This window comes from Pongo abelii, chromosome 14 (assembly GCF_028885655.2).
Source record: "Pongo abelii isolate AG06213 chromosome 14, NHGRI_mPonAbe1-v2.0_pri, whole genome shotgun sequence".
Lineage (NCBI taxonomy): Eukaryota > Metazoa > Chordata > Mammalia > Primates > Hominidae > Pongo > Pongo abelii.
In genome coordinates, this window is record NC_071999.2 from 65,667,722 (window position 1) to 65,684,055 (window position 16,334).

The 16,334-nt window shown below is 35.2% G+C and overlaps 1 protein-coding gene across 13 annotated transcripts in view; it reads left to right on the plus strand.

Annotated features, from left to right (window-relative positions):
* TDRD3 (tudor domain containing 3) overlaps window positions 1–16,334 on the plus strand; it is a 178,414-nt gene that overhangs the window by 14,252 nt on the left and 147,828 nt on the right. The window contains exon 1 of one of the 13 annotated variants that reach the window (XM_063714923.1): window positions 15,115–15,213. The exons of the other annotated variants lie outside the window; for them this stretch is intronic. The gene's annotated coding sequence lies outside the window, so the exon portion shown is untranslated. Of the gene's footprint in view, window positions 1–15,114; window positions 15,214–16,334 lie in introns of those variants that run through there. 13 annotated transcript variants of the gene reach the window in all.

Here is a 16,334-nt window from a genome sequence, read left to right on the forward strand (position 1 = left end):
TTCTCAGGATTGTTTTGATTTGACTTCTTTCCTCAGTTTTGCTTCTTGGGGATGGATAGGGTAGGGTTAGTTCTCAGGCTACATGAGAATCTTCTTTGGTTGCTACATTTTGAAGTTGTACAACAGCTGGATGTACCTTTTCCCTTATTTTGGTTGCTGCTGATAAATTTTTTGACTGCCTTTTCTGGTTGTGGATTTTTTGCTTTGGTTTTATGTTTTTTCTCTGTTTAATTACTCATTCATCAAAAGTCTTTATAAACATATTAATTAGATGTTTCCCTGGTAAAGTTGATACATAATGAAAGTATTTATGTGCATATATTAAAAACATAATGGCTGTACAATATCATGAAATTTCAGTGACCATTTTTGTGCCTGTGTTTACATTGTTGTTAGTGCAAAATGGCCACCCAAAATATTTAACTTTGTTAATAAACATATCTAGCTGCTCTTTGCAACATAGACACCTGCCATAGTACTCATTAAATTTTCTACTAGTTATAAAGACTTACTTAGCTGTGATAGTTCACAATTAAAAGACAGTCTCATATAATTAGATGTAGTTTCTTAACAAATTGAGAGTTTAGCAAGTTGAATTAAAAATTCATGAAGAAAAGAGTGCAGTGTAGTGGTATATACTTTTACAGTTACAGGGTAATGAGAATGGACTTAATACTTAAATAATACATGACAGAAATTATGGTGTGCCTACTGAAGTTTGATTATCTTGAAAGTGCAACAGAGCCTTGACATTTTTACCAGTTTCTACTTATGTGAATAAGCATTTATTTTGATATTATTTTAAGCAAAATGCAAAAGCAGATTAAATACAAAACTGGCCTGAGCTACATTTTTCTAATGCTTAAAAAAAATGCCCTGCCTTAATTAGGTTGAAGGCTAGGCTGATGTAAGAGAGGCCTGAAGAACATAGGTTTTTTTTGGTTTTTCTTTTTTTTTTTGGTCACAAAACAACCCAGAATAGTTAGACAGTTCTGCTTTGTGCTGTCATTTAAGGACCCAGGTTCCTTTCATATTATTGCTTTGATGTCCACTCACCCCTTGCTACTCCAAGTGTGGTCCACAGACCAGCAGCATTGACATCACCAGGTAGCTTTTTAAAAGTGTAAAATCTCAAACCTCACCAGCATCTTAATTTTAGTAAGATTCTTATTAAAGAATCCTATTGCACATTAAAGTGATTCTTTTGCACGTTAAGGTTTGAGGAGCAGTACTCTAGGGTATTGTCATTGTCTTCATGGTCATAGCAGAGTAGCTGTCAAATTTGGGTTTCCCTAGCTGGAGTGGGAAGAACAGCAGAGAGCCATAGAGTCAGTTCCCTGAGGAAGAGACATCATATCCTGGTTTCTAAGAACTTTAATCTGACATCTACCTGAAAGGGATTCTGAGAACTGTGGCCTAACTCAGTGATTCTCAAACAATCAACTAGTTAAATCTTATAAACTATAAAACTCTGTGGCAGTGTGAGATTGCTCCAGAAGTTTCTGTACATATCCAATCATGTGACAGTAACAGAGTTTGTGGATTGGCATTAATCCATGAACCACACTTGAAGTAGGTCATATCTGACATATTTGAATTTTTCATTCAGTGATATTGTTCAGCTTACGGTAAATTTGAGTGATTTGGTGTGAGTAAATGAGGCTCTATTTTTTTGGCCTTTGAAACTTTTTGATTTAGTTTACTTAATATTCTTCTACTTTTTTAAAAATAGTATTTTTAGTGATAATCTTATGTTTGTAAGGACTTTTCAGCTTGCAAAGCCCTTTTCCCTACATTATATGGCATTCTATAATAATAGGTAGTATGGACTGTATTTGCTTATAAAAAGCGATTACAAGCCTTGTTGGTTTAATCATGCTGATAACTAGTATGACACATCAAGAAATGGATGCTTTTTTTAATGAAATGATGCCTTCTTTTTATGTATCTTGTAACTTTCTTATACTTTTAATTATGGATTAATATTTGTTTTGAATTGGTGTTATGAAACTTATCTGGGCCATTATATTGGCCAACTGCTTGATTTTTTTTTTTTTTTATTATTCTTGCCTTGACATGTTTTCATGGAAAATAAAATTGAATTGGACTGTTGGTGGTCTTTTAAAATGGTTTACCTTATCACAGTAGCTTTCATTTCATGTGTAAATTAAATTGTTTATCGTTATTCGTAATGCTTTAAGCAAAAGTATATGTAAAATATGATTATAGATCTCTATATATCTAAGATGTGTACTTTAAAAGTTGAAAAATAGGCTCATGTTTGACTGAATGTTTTTGTTATTTTCAACTTGCTTTTTGCTGTTATGGCCTGCCTGGTATTCCCTGCAGTATCCCTGTACCCCCAATTTTTTTTTTTTTTTGCCTAAGTACCCAGTGTATATGAACTACTAGGTCAACAGGAAGTTAGCATGTGAAAATGCTGCCAAGGAATGGGCCCAAAAGCTTGAATCACTTTGTGTTTGAAACTGAGATGTGTGAATTAAATGATTTTGAATAAACATTTATATTAGAATTAATTTGTTAATTATAATTAATTAGAATTTCATCACAAAACTGAATTATTGTGAGAGATTACTGAGAAAAAGAAAATAGTTACAAAAACACTACCATGTACCTTTTATATTCAGTTAGATTTATGTCTGCTTGAGAAGCTGTATGGCTGGTGCTTACGAGCATGGGCTCTTGAAGACCAATTCTCCTGAGCTGATATTAGTCCTGGCTCTGCCACAGATTAGCTATAACCTTGGGCACATTTCTTAACTGCTCATGTCTCAGTTTGCTTATCTATAAAATGGTGTCAATATTATACCTACTTCATAGTATTGTTAGGAGGATTAATAAGTTAATACACACAAAGTGCTTAGAATACTGCTTGGCATATGCTGAATGCCCAGTAAATACTTAATGCTCTTGCTATCATATGTCAAGACTGGACTCACTTAAATTAGTGTTGTCAGTTAAATACATTCATGTTACTTGCACACATGAATTTCTGATCTTGTGTCACCTTTGGAAAAAGTTGATGCCCTTTACTCTGTTTTAGATTACCTTATATAGCCTGTGAGAGTGTTACTTCGATAAAGATAAAATCTTTATATCTTATGAATTTTTAATCTCAAATATATATATCATACCATTAGCATTTTATAATCTTATAAATATTAGTATCTCAAATTAAAGATAAAAGGTACAGGTAGACAGAATATTTCATATAATATTACATTATTTCACTTGTACAGGAAGAATAGAAATTTGAGAGAGGAAACTGTCAATATTCAGTCTCTTAATATGGACATGAACTTAAGTCTCAGCTGAAGGGAGGTATTTTCATATTCTTGTTGAAATGTTGCATTGTTATTAAGTATTTGCCTTATATTTTTATAAATAAGGATTTCACTTAAAAAGTAATGTGTTGCCCTCCTCAAAAATTAAATGTGTGGAACCAGTTGTGCAATATGTAAATTTATGAGACAATGTACTTTTTTTTTTAAGTCCAAATACATTTTTTTTTTGAGAGAAGGACATGTCTTTTAAGTCTAGTTTTTGAAGAAAGAAAGATTATATAGCTTTATCCTAAGGAGTTGGCAGACTATGAGCAGTGGACCAAATCTGGCCTGCTACCAGTTTTTGTAAATAACGTTTTAGTAGAACACAGCCAGAACCACTCATACACCTACTGTCTGTGGCTGCTTTTGTGCTACAGGAGCAAAGAGTAGTTGTGACAGAAGTCAAATATTGTAGGAAAGCCTGCAATATTTACTATCTGGCTCTTTACAGGAAAAGTTTGCCAATCTCTGCCCTAAGTAATTAGTAAAGTAGATGTATTAATTCTTTATTACTTAGAAAAAACTGAAGTTGGAACAAGTAGCATAAGCTACTGGTACCAGAGTTTATCAAAAATAACTTGCCAAGAAAACCACAATCCTTGTTCTTATCCTTATTTGTAGTGACTAGTATGAATGGAGCTGCCTCATAAATTAGTAAATCCTAACTATTTGATAGGAATGTGTCAGTACATGCAGTGGGGGCTTTTTGTCAAATACAGAGTTATCAGGTGTTTTGAAATGGTCTACTAGTTTTAATAGAACTTTCCATTATATCCTAGGGCAGATAGAAATCCTTCATTGGTTTCAGTTGAGCATTCCTATCACACTTGGACAACTTTTGGATTCTGTAGAATACCTAGACAACAGACAGTGTTTTTTTTTCTGTTTTTGTTTTTAAAAAGTAAAATCAGTACTGCTTAAACAGAGGGAAAAGAGTGAATATGAGGTTGAAAAACCTGTTAAAACACATCAGTCTTGAGTAAAATATAGGAGGAGTTTGTTCTTAGATATCAAAATATATTTGGTAGCCAATCATATTTAAATTAAACTGATTGGTCATCAGCATACTGATTATTTTATATAAGAAATTGAACTTATGAAAAAAAAAATTCATGTGTCGATTTGACCAAGATTGATGTTTTATAACAGTGTTTAGGGAACTAGGCATGAAGGGCCTAATGAGATCCTGTTTTACAATATTCATTGCCATTCTCATTCATATTTTTCCTTTTTAGATTTGTGTTCTGAAACTTTGAGAATTACCATTTCCACTCTGTGGACATTCATATTAACTGAGATCCAGTGCACAATTTTCATTTTTGACATTATTCTGATTATATTATTATTTTATTATCTGATTGTATTATTCTGATTACATTACTATTTCATCAGAATCTTTACACTTCATCCAACCACTTTGGTGTTTCAGGACTATAATTAACATATTGGTAATTAGCAAACATACTCATTTAACAAATGTAAGCAATAATAGGCAAATGCCATTATTGGGAAAACTAGGCCCTCAACGTTAGCTAACGAAACAGACCAATGCAATCTTTATTACTCATTCACACACTTAAAGAATATGAGAATTTTGAAGAGTACATTAATTTTTCTGTAAAACATGATTAATATTAAATTGTAAGATGTATGCAAATAAAATTGCTTTCTTTTCTCAAATGGGCAAGCTTTGTGCAGATGCCTTGATGGATCTTCCGGGAACTACCATGTCCAGAGATTTATTGAGTTTTAAATAAGAGCCATGAAAAGATGAGATTTGCCAAGTTTACAAAGATAGTTCTGGCCTTTATTTCAAGGATAGGTGAAGAGATCAAGGCTCAGGCAAAGACAATTTACAGAAAAACATTCTTTAGAGACAAACTTCATCAATATATCTTTTTCTTAAGGAAAATTGAAGAAAGGGAGAACTCTGGTTGGCTGTCAATGTCCTTGACTTGTCTCCTTCCCCTATTTAAAAATAGAATCAGTTAATAATGTTTATTAGTGTTAATGTTGGACATTTTAAAATACCCTTTGCTTAATAATTAATAACTTGGTTGGATGGCTCAAAAATTGTGTTTTGTAAGTTGATAAGATTGATTTTAGATTTAACATGGTACAATATCAAATCATGGCAAAAATGATCCACTTTATGATTTCACTGACTCTTTTCAATAATTAAGGTTTCTCTAAGTGTAAAGTGTAAAGATTTTTAGAGGAAGATGTGGAAGTACTCATAATATAGTTCTTAGTCTAAATTTCTAACGAGATTTTTTTTTTTAACTAAGGAAGTTTTAAGAACAGATTTACAAAACAGTGATTATTGAAAGATGGTAATACTTGCTCTTACCTTTCCCATGATCAGTTGAGCTGATATGGTCAACTACGAATTCCATTCTTAGTGCAATTTCCAAAGCAGTATGTGAATGAAGCTGTATTTAAAACGTTCATTTACCAAGTAGATATTTCTTAAGCAAGACTTTTTTCTCCAAAATCTGAGTTTCCTTTTTTAAGAAAATATTTTATGAATGCCTTTTCTCGTTGTTGTAATGTTTAGCACATGTATGACTGTGTTCATGTGCACATTTGTTTGCATTAGTCCTACTTATACCTACTGTTTCTTTGGGCTGTCTGCTACAGTCTGGCTTGTGCTTCTTCCACACTGCTGAAATGCTTTTGCTAAAGTACCAGTGACCTTCCAGTTGTGACATATCTTTCAGATTTTTCCTTACTGGCTCTGTTACTTTGGACGGTTTATGTCTATCTTGGAATTCACTGTTAAGACATTATACTGTCTTAAAGTTCACTATTCCTTGTCTCCCCTAACACTGTTCTCTTCATCTTGTTCTTGTTCTCTTCATTCCTTTCTTATTATTCATTTGTTGTCTTTTTATGATATTCTTATTGTACCTTTCCCTGGCTTTTCTTAGTTTCCTTATTGATACTAACAAAGTTCTATCTTTGGTCCACTTTCTTGTTCTTCTGACTTTAACTGATCAGTCTGTCTCTCTCTTTTTTTTTTTTGAGTCCAGGTCTTATTCTGCTGCCCAGGCTGGAGTACAGTGGCATAATCATAGCTCACTGCAGCCTCAATCTCCTTGGGTCAAGTGATAAACCCATCTCAGCCTCCCAAGTAGCTAGGACTACAGGCACCCACCACCCCACATGGCCAATTTTTTATTTTAGTAGAGATGGGCTCTTGCTATGTTGCCTAGGCTGGTGTCAAACTCCTGGCCTCAAAGGGATTCTCCTGCCTCAGCCTCCCAAAGTGTTCGGATTACAGGTGTGAGCCATTGTACTTGACCCAGTCTCATTTGCTTTCATGATTTAAACTAATTTCGTTTTCTTTTTTTTTTTTTGAGATGGAGTCTCACTCTGTTGCCCAGGCTGGAGGCTATCCCAGCTCACTGCAACCTTTGCCTCCTGGATTCAAGTGATTCTCTTGCCTCAGCCTCCCAAGTAGCTGGGATTACAGGCTCCTGCCACCATGCCCAGCTAATTTTTGTATTTTTAGTAGAGATGGAGTTTCACCGTGTTGTCCAGGCTAGTCTTGAACTCCTGACTTCAGGTGATCCACCTGCCTCGGCCTCCCAAAGTGTTGGGATTACAGGTGTGAGCCACCACGCCCGGCCGATTTAAACTAATTTCTATATACTGATGATTCCTAAATCTTCCTGGGCCTGAACTTCAAAATACAGCCTTATGTATGAAATACTCTGCACAATTCGAACTAGGTATCCCAGGGGCACCTCGAACTCCTTATGCCTCTCACTGTACTTCTCTTCCCTTCCATCTCCCAAGTTCTTCTTCTCTTACACTCTTGTTTTAGAGGTGGTACACTCATCTCACCATTCATGAGTAATTTTTTTCTTTTTCCTGTTCACTCATATTTAAATTAAGAATCAGACCTGCCAGTTTTACCTTCTAACTATTTTTCTACTTCAGGCCTTTATTCTTGAGAGTAGCCTCCTGATTGGTCTTCTTGCTTACTGTCTCAAATCTGTCTTTTCTATAGGTGTTAGAATGAGTTATCTACAAAGGTTGTCTAATCTTTAGATCTTTTGTCACCTACAGGATGAAGTCTGTCTTACAAAGGTATGCATAGCCTCTTGTTTCTTTGTGGCATCCATTTTTGCTCCTACCTCTCTAGTAGTTTATGCTCTAACAAGACCAACTTGCTTGTGGGTCTCTTATGTACATGGTATTTTATGTCCACTGTACCATTTCTGATCTTGTCCTTTCTGCTTGGATGTTTTTCTCCATTTAAGTTAGTTAATTCTTGTCCATCATTTTAAAACATAGCTGTCATCTGTTATAAGAAGTCTTCCCTGATAGAAAGTAGGTACCCTTCTTCTGAGGTCCTTTAACATTCTGTCTGTAGCTTATTGTGCTATAATTGTTTATATGTTTGTCTCCTCATGTAAACCAAGCTTCACTGGGACTAAACTTATTTGAGGTCAGTACCATGGTTTTTTCATCTTTGAATTCTTGGGACTAGTACAGTGTCTGCCACAGAGTAGATAGAGACTCAACAAATGTTTATTGAATAAATAAACTGAATGGACTTGTCTTTTTAAATTGCAGCACAATTAATATACATTAAAATGCACAGCTCTTAAGTGTTTAGCATGATAGGTTTTGATAGCTGTGTACGTTTAGGTAACCCACATTCTAAACGTGATACAGAATGTTTTCATCACCCAAGAAAGTTTTCTCCTGCTCTGTTCCTTCTGTGCCCACAGATAGTCTTTTTCTGACATCTGGCATCATGGATTCACTATCTTATAATTGGATATTATAGAAATGGAAACCTTATTTCTTCTGACATCTTAGAAGTGTAATGATTTTGAGATTCATTCATATTCTTGTCTGTATTGGTAGTTCATTTTTTATTGTTGAGTAGTAGTTCATGCTTGAGTATACCATAATTTGTTTGGTCATTCGCCTTTTGATAGACAATAACCAGTTTTTGGTTATTATGAATAAGGCTTGGAGCATTCATTTATAAGTATTTTTTGTGGACATATGTTTTCATTTCTGTTAGAGGATATCTAGGAGTGAAATTGCTGGGCCATAGGGCAGATTTTTGTTTATAGGAAACAGCCAAACGTTTACTTCCAAAGTGGGTGTGACATTTTATACTCCAACCAACAGTGTATGAGAGATCTGGTTTCTCCACTTCCTCACCAGTATTCTGTTTTCAGTCCTTTTGATTTTAGCCATTCATGCTGGTGTGAAATGGTATCTCATTGTGGTTTTAATGTATATTTTCTTGATGACTAAAGATGTTGAGTACTTTTTAATGTGATTATTAGCTCTTAATAAAGTATCTATTTGAGTCTTTTGTCCGTTAAGAATTTGGATTGTTGTACCCATCATTGATAGACTAGATAAAGAAAATGTGGAACATATACACCATGGAATACTATGCAGCCATAAAAAAGAATGAGTGCATGTCCTTTGTAGGGACATGGATGAAGCTGGAAACCATCATTCTCAGCAAACTAACATAGGAACAGCAAAACCAAACACCATGTGTTCTCACTCATAGGTGGGAGTTGAACAGTGAGAACACATGGACACAGAGAGGGGAACATCACACACCGAGGCCTGTTGTGGGGGCGGGGAGCAAAGGGAGGGAGAACATTAAGACAAATACCTAATGCATGTGGGGCTTAAAACCTAGATGACGGGTTGATAGATGCAGCAAACCACCATGGCACATGTATACCTATGTAACAAACCTGCACATTCTGCACATGTATTCCAGAACTTAAAGTAAAATAAAAGAAAGAAAGAATAGATGGATGAAAGGAGAAAGAAAGGAAGAAAAAGAATAATCTAAAGTAAATATGGTAAAATGCTAATATTTTAAAAATCTAGGTGGTGTGAGCAGGAATTTTTAAAAATTATTTTTAATGTTTTTCCTCTAAGTAAAAATATTTCATATTAAAAGACAAAAAGAGATGAAAAGGTATTTTCAGCTCTTTTGTAATTATTGTGATTATGTGTTTTATATGTAATACATCATGTAATGATAGATATACTAGATTGTTAATATCACAAATACAGACTTAGAAGAAAGATATCATTTACATCAAGTTAATCAGTGTATAAGAAGTATGATTTTTTCTACTTCTAATTATTTCCGTAAAGGTTAATGTTTTTTATCTAACAACAACAACAACAAAGAGAAATTGGATTGTTGGACTTCTTAATGTTGATTTGTAGGAGTTGATTATATATTCTAGATATGAGTCTTAAAATACATACGCTATGAATGTTTTTACAATCTGTGGCCTTTTTGTTTATTTTATTAATGGTATTTTTTGATGACTAAATATTTTTAATTTTGGTCAAGATCAGTTTTATCAGTTTTTTTTTTTCTTTTATAATGAGGGCTTTTAATGTCCTGTTCAAGAAGTGTTGCCTACTTCAAGTTTGTGAAGATACTTTCTTATGCTTGCTTCCAGAAGCTGTGGGATATGGGTTTTATATTTAAGTATATGATCAAATTATGTTGGTTTGTGCAGTGGGAAAGAAGCATGTTATTATTTTTATTTTTATACAGATATTCAGGTATTTCAGTAACATTTGTAAAAAACTTTTTCTTTATTGGATTGACTTGGCATTTTGATCGAAAATCTGTTGACCAGGCCGGGCGTGGTGGCTGATGCCTGTAATCCCAGCGCTTTGGGAGGCTGAGGTGGGCAAATCACAAGGTCAGGAGATCAAGACCATCCTGGCTAACACGGTGAAACCCTGTCTCTACTAAAAATACAAAAAAAATTAGCTGGGCATGATGGTGGGCGCCTGTCGTCCCAGCTACTCGGGAGGCTGAGACAGGAAAATGGCATGAACCTGGGAGGCGGAGCTTGCAGTGAGCCGAGATCACGCCACTGCGCTCCAACCTAAGTGACAGAGCGAGACTCTGTCTCAAAAAAAAAAAATGAAAATCTGTTGACTGTATTTTGTGGATCTATATTGTTTTATTATTCTATTTGACTGTCCTCATGCCAATATCACACTGTCTGGATTAATGAAGCTTTATGATAAGTACTGATAACAATTAGTGTGAGCCCTCATCTTTTCTTTCAGGTTAATTTGGGAATTCTTGAGCATTTGCATTTCCATATTGTATTAGTTCATTTTCATACTGCTGTGAAGAAATACCTGAGACTGGGTAATTAATAAAGAAAAAGAGGTTTAATGGACTTACAGTTCCATATGGCTCAGGAGGCCCCACAATCATGGCAGAAGGCAAAGGAGGAGCAAAGGCACATCCTACATGGTGGCAGGCAACAGAGCATGTGCACAGGAACTGCCCTTTATAAAACCATCGGATCTCATGAGACTTACTTACCATCATGAGAATAGCATAGGAAAAACGTGCCTTCTTGATTCGATTACTTCCCACCGGGTCCCTCCCATGACACATGGGGATTATGGGAGCTACAATTCAAGATGAGATTTGGGTGGGGACACAGCCAAACCGTATCACATATGAATTTTAAGATCAGTTTGTCTATTTGCTGAAGAAAATCCTACTAGGACTTATGATAACTAGAAAATGGTGGCAGTGTAGTAAATAACTATCCAAAATCTTTCCCCCAAACTATACGGATAACTTCACACCTAAGCAAAATCTGTGTAAAACGATGCTCTCAACCTTATGTGAGCACAGAGAATGTGGAAACTATCAAAGACCTGTGAGTAAAAAGAAAAAGTTAAAAGCCAGCCCCATGGTTCCACACACTCCTATGCCAATCTTGTCCCACTTGTGGGGCTTTGGTGACCCAAGGCAGACCTCGAAAAAAACTACAGAAAAGCAGAGGAGAGATGCAAATCAAGTGACTGGAGGGTGGTAGGAATGACCACCAGAAAGATCAAATCCACCCTAAATGTGAAAAATAAAAAAATTTGGCATATTAGGAAGATATTTCAAAGTAAGGACAGGTGCCAAGTAAAGGGCCAGAAAGAAACAGATGAAAAACAGTGGGTCAGACATGTAACTTAAAATAGACACATGCCATATAAAGGAATTGGTGTGTGAATTAAAGGGATAGATTCTATTTAAATGGGCAAGTCTGATTTCAAAGAATAGGTACGATTTAAAGGGTTCAATTTTTGAAATGCATAGCTTCTGGGAGAGAAAAAAACAAAAAGGAAGGAAGGCGTTTCCTTTGGCAGTTGGATAATGAAGAGGAAAAGAAGGAAAAGGGAAAAATTAAGGCCCTGTGAGACAAAATAGAACTACAAAGGTGGAGGATTCATAATATGCCCCCTAATGAAACCAACCACTTCATTAAAGTATATAGCATTGATTGACTGGTAGGAAAGGGTGACATTGGACGAGAAATACTGTAAAACAGCCCCATGTCACAAAAATGAACAAAAATATTTCTAAATCAGGAAACAAATTTGCACGCAAACCGAGGAAAATTCTTTTCCCCCAAAACAACCGTGAACTATAACTCTAAGTTCATACTCCAACAGAATTAAACTTAATCCAACAAGCATTTGGAAGTATGAAAAATCACTTGAGTCAGAAATTCAAAAACTGAAGACAGAAGTGGACAACAAACAGGGAAAATGGGGGAGAAATGTTGATGGAGCTTTGGAAAGAAATGGAAGAAGAGATCAGAATTATTTTAGAAATAAAGAATATATTGCAAGGTACCCAACGGAAAATGGACTAGAATGAAAATTTGATAAGGAGCATTGAAGAAAGAAAAACAACTATGAAAATTTAAATAAAGAAGAAATGTCAGAGAGAAAGTAGTTCAATATTATTCCTTTGGAATAATATTCAAGTCAAGGAAGGAATAATATTTGTTTTATTTGAGTCCCTAAGGGGAAAAAACCAAAACAATTGAAAAGAGCTGATATCTAAAACTATAATTCAAGAAAACTTTCCAGATAGAAAAAGATGTAAATCCACACATTGAAAGTATGCCAAGTGCAATGAAAGATTAATCCACAGTAATTAACTCCAAGACATATCCGAGTTAAAAATTATTAGATTATTAAGATAATAAAATCCTTAGGACCACCATGAAAAAAAGTCAAATAAAAGCAAAAGAATTATAGTAGCATCAAGCTTTTCAAAACCAATATATAAAGCAAGGCAAAAATAGAGCAGCATTCAAAGAAAAGTCAGTGGAAGTATGAATTTGGGATTTTATATCTAGCCAAGCTGCTTTTAAATATTAAGGCTATATAAAAATAGTTTTCATCATACCAGAACTTTTATGCATCAAGAAATAGAGCAACTGGCTTTCTGAAACAGAAACTTCAGGAGTTTGCAGGGACACATATATAGAAACATACCAGTAACAGGATACTTCATTATACTACTTTCATTACTAGTAATGATAGATTTAAGTGGACAAAATATAAGGAGGTAGAAGATGTAAACAATATAGCCAATAAGGTTGATCTTCTGGGTATACTGTATATTGAATGCTATACCTTGATAAGAGAAAATACTCATTTTCTTAAGTGCCTATGGCACATTCACAAAAACTGATTATATATTATGTCATAAGGAAAACATTAATAACTTCCATAAGTAGAACTATTATAAACACTCTGATTATAGTGGACTAAAACTAGGATTTACTAACAAAACCAAATACAAGCCCTTTCACCTAGAAATTAAAAAGTTTGACTAAACAGCTTTTTAAAAAGTATTTTAAAAAATCGTAAAAGGAGAAATACAATTAAATGTATTTAATTGTAAAAAAATGTAATGACAATGAAGACACTTTATATCATAATTTATGTGGTGTATTTAAAGCAGTGATTAGAGGAAAATTTATTTTACTGCTTTTATTAATACAATGAATAAATGATAAATGAACTAAATTTTCAGCGAAACTAAAAAAGATCAAGGTAAGTCAAAGGAAAGGAAGAAAAATAGTAACTATAAAAGCAGAAATTGATGAGCAAAAGAATAGAAAAACAGTAAATCTAGCAAATAAGCCAAAATCCTGATGTTTTCTCTCCCTGGCCATGCAGTGTTTTTTTGTTTGTTTGTTTTTGTTTTTTTGAGATGGAGTCTCGCTCTCTAGCCCACGCTGGAGTGCAATGGCGCCATCTCGGCTCACGGCAAGCCCGCCTCCCGGGTTCACGCCATTCTACTGCCTCAGCCTCCCGAGTAGCTGGGATTACAGGCGCCCGCCACCACGCCCGGCTAATTTTTTGTATTTTTGGTAGAGACGGGGTTTCACTGTGTTAGCCAGGATGGTCTGGATCTCCTGACCTCGTGATCCACCCACCTCGGCCTCCCAAAGCGCTGGGATTACAGGCGTGAGCCACCGCCCCCGGACAGTGGTTTTTAAAAAACAACTTTATTGAGTTATAAATCAGAAAAAAAAAAATTCACCCCTTTAAACTGTACAGTTCTGGCTGGGCGCAGTGGCTCACGCGTGTAATGCCAGCACTTTGGGAGGCTGAGGTTGGCAGATCACTTGAGGGAGGAGTTCGAGACCAGCCTGGCAAACATGGCAAAACCCCTTCTCTACTAAAAATACAAAAATTATCCGGGCATAGTGGGATGCTCCTGTAGTCCCAGCTACTCCGAAGGCTGAGGCAGGAGAATTGTTTGAACCCAGGAGGCAGAGGTTGCAGTGAGCAGAGATTGTGCCACTGCACCCCAGCTTGCGCGACAGAGGGCAACTCTGTCTCAAAAAATAAAAAATAAAAAAAAGATAAAGCATGTATAATTCAGTAGCTTTTCGTATATCCACAGAGATTTGTAATCATCACTACTATCTAATTCAAGAACATTTAACCCGATATGCATTGCCATCACTCCCCTTTCCTCCTAGACCCTGGCAACTTCTCATCTGCTTTCTGTCTCTGTGGATTTTTTTATATGACATTTCATATAAGTGGAATCATACAAAATGTGGCTTTTAATGTTTGGCCTCTTTCATTTAGCATAACATTTTTATGGTTCATTCATGTTGCTGCATGTATCAATCCTTCACTTATTTTTATGACAATAATATTCCAATTTATGGAAATAGCACATTTTGTTTATATCCATCTATCAGATGAACAATCTTGGTGTTTTTGAAAAAGTTAACAAAATAGACAAACCATTAGCTAACTTATTCAAGGAAAAAAAGCATAACTATGTAAAATAAAAAATAACAAGGAGAAGTCATCTTTGAAACAGAATACATTAAAAATAACTTGATTAAAAAATGGGCAAAGGACCTGAATAAACTTTTCCCCAAAGAAGACATAAAAGTGGCTAAGAGGTGTATGAAAAGGTGCTCAAGATCACGAATGATCAGGGACATGCAAATTGAAACCACTATGATGTATCACCTCACACCTATAAGGATGGCTATTATCAAAAAAGATACGAGATAACAAATGTTGGCAGGGGTGTGGAGAAGCACCCTAGTACACTGTTGATGGGAATGTAGATGGGTACAGCCCTTATGGAAAACAGTATGAAAGCTCCTAAAGAAATTAAAAATAGAACTACAGTATGACCTAGCAATCCCTATTCTGAGTATATATCCAAAGAAGATGAAATCACTACCTCATAAAGATATTTGCACTCCCAAGTTTATTGCAGTATTAGTCACAGTACCCAAGCTATGGAAAAAATCTAAATGTCCATCGATGGAAAAATGGATAAAGAAAATGTGGTATATACAGTTGATCTTGAACAGTACGGATTTGAACTGTGTGAGTTCACTTATACGTGGATTTTCTTTGATTTCTACCATGCCACCACTGAGACAGCAAGACCAACCCCTCCTCTTCCTCCTCCTCCTCAGCCTACTCAACATGAAGACAATGAGGATGAAGACCTTAATGATGGTCTGTTTCCACATAATGAACAGTAAATATGTTTTCTCTTCCATATGGTTTTTGTAACATTTTATTTTTATTGTAGGAATATAGTACATTATACATATACAAAATATATATTATTGACTATGTTATTGGTAAGGCTTCTGGTCAGCAGTGGGCTATTAGTAGTTAAGTTTTTAGGGAGTCAGAATTTATACTCAGATTTTCAGCTGCGCAGGGGTCGGTGCTGCTAACACCCGAGTTCAAGGGTGACTTGTATTTACAATGGGATATAACTGAGCCTTTAAAAAGAAGGAGATCGTGCCATTTCTCACCCACGAATGGACCTATAGGATGTTATGCTAAGTGAAATAAGCCAGACACAGAAAGAAAAGTATTATGTGATCTTACTTATATGTGGAATATTACAAACAAAAAAAAGAGCTCAAATATAGAGATAGAGAATGAAACAGTGGTTACCACAGGCAGCGGGGAGGGTAGAGGAAATGGGGAGATGTGGGTCCAAGGACACAAAATAGATATGTAGGACAAACAAGTTGAGAGATGGACAACATGAGGACTGAAGTTATTAAAATTAGAGATTTTTGTTAAATAAGTAGATATTAGCTGTCCTTGTCACACACAAAAAGTAACCGTGAGATGATAGATAATGTTAATAAGCTTCACTATGGTAACTATTTTACTATCTATATGTATCCTGTAACATCATGTTGTAAACCTTGAATATACACACAAAATTTTTTTTAAATGTCATGAGACACTTTGCAAATACTTCTAAAAACCTATATGAAATGGGTAATTTTCTAGGAAAGTACAGATGACCAAAGTTGCCCCTATTAGAGTTAGAAAGCTTAAGCAGACCAATGTTATAGAAGAAATGGAGAAAATTAAGGAGCGACTACTCCATAAAAGCACCAAGGGACAAATGGTTTCACAGAGGAATTCTATAAAACCTTCACATACCATATACTGTCATTCACTTTATGGGGTATGTTCTAGAAATGTGTTCTCAGGCAACTTTGTCATTGTGGGAACATCACAGAGTGTTCTTACACAAACCTTAATGGTATTGCCGACTACGCGCATAGGCTATATGGCATAGCCTGTTTCTCCTAGGCTACCAACCTGTACAGCATGTTATCGTACTGA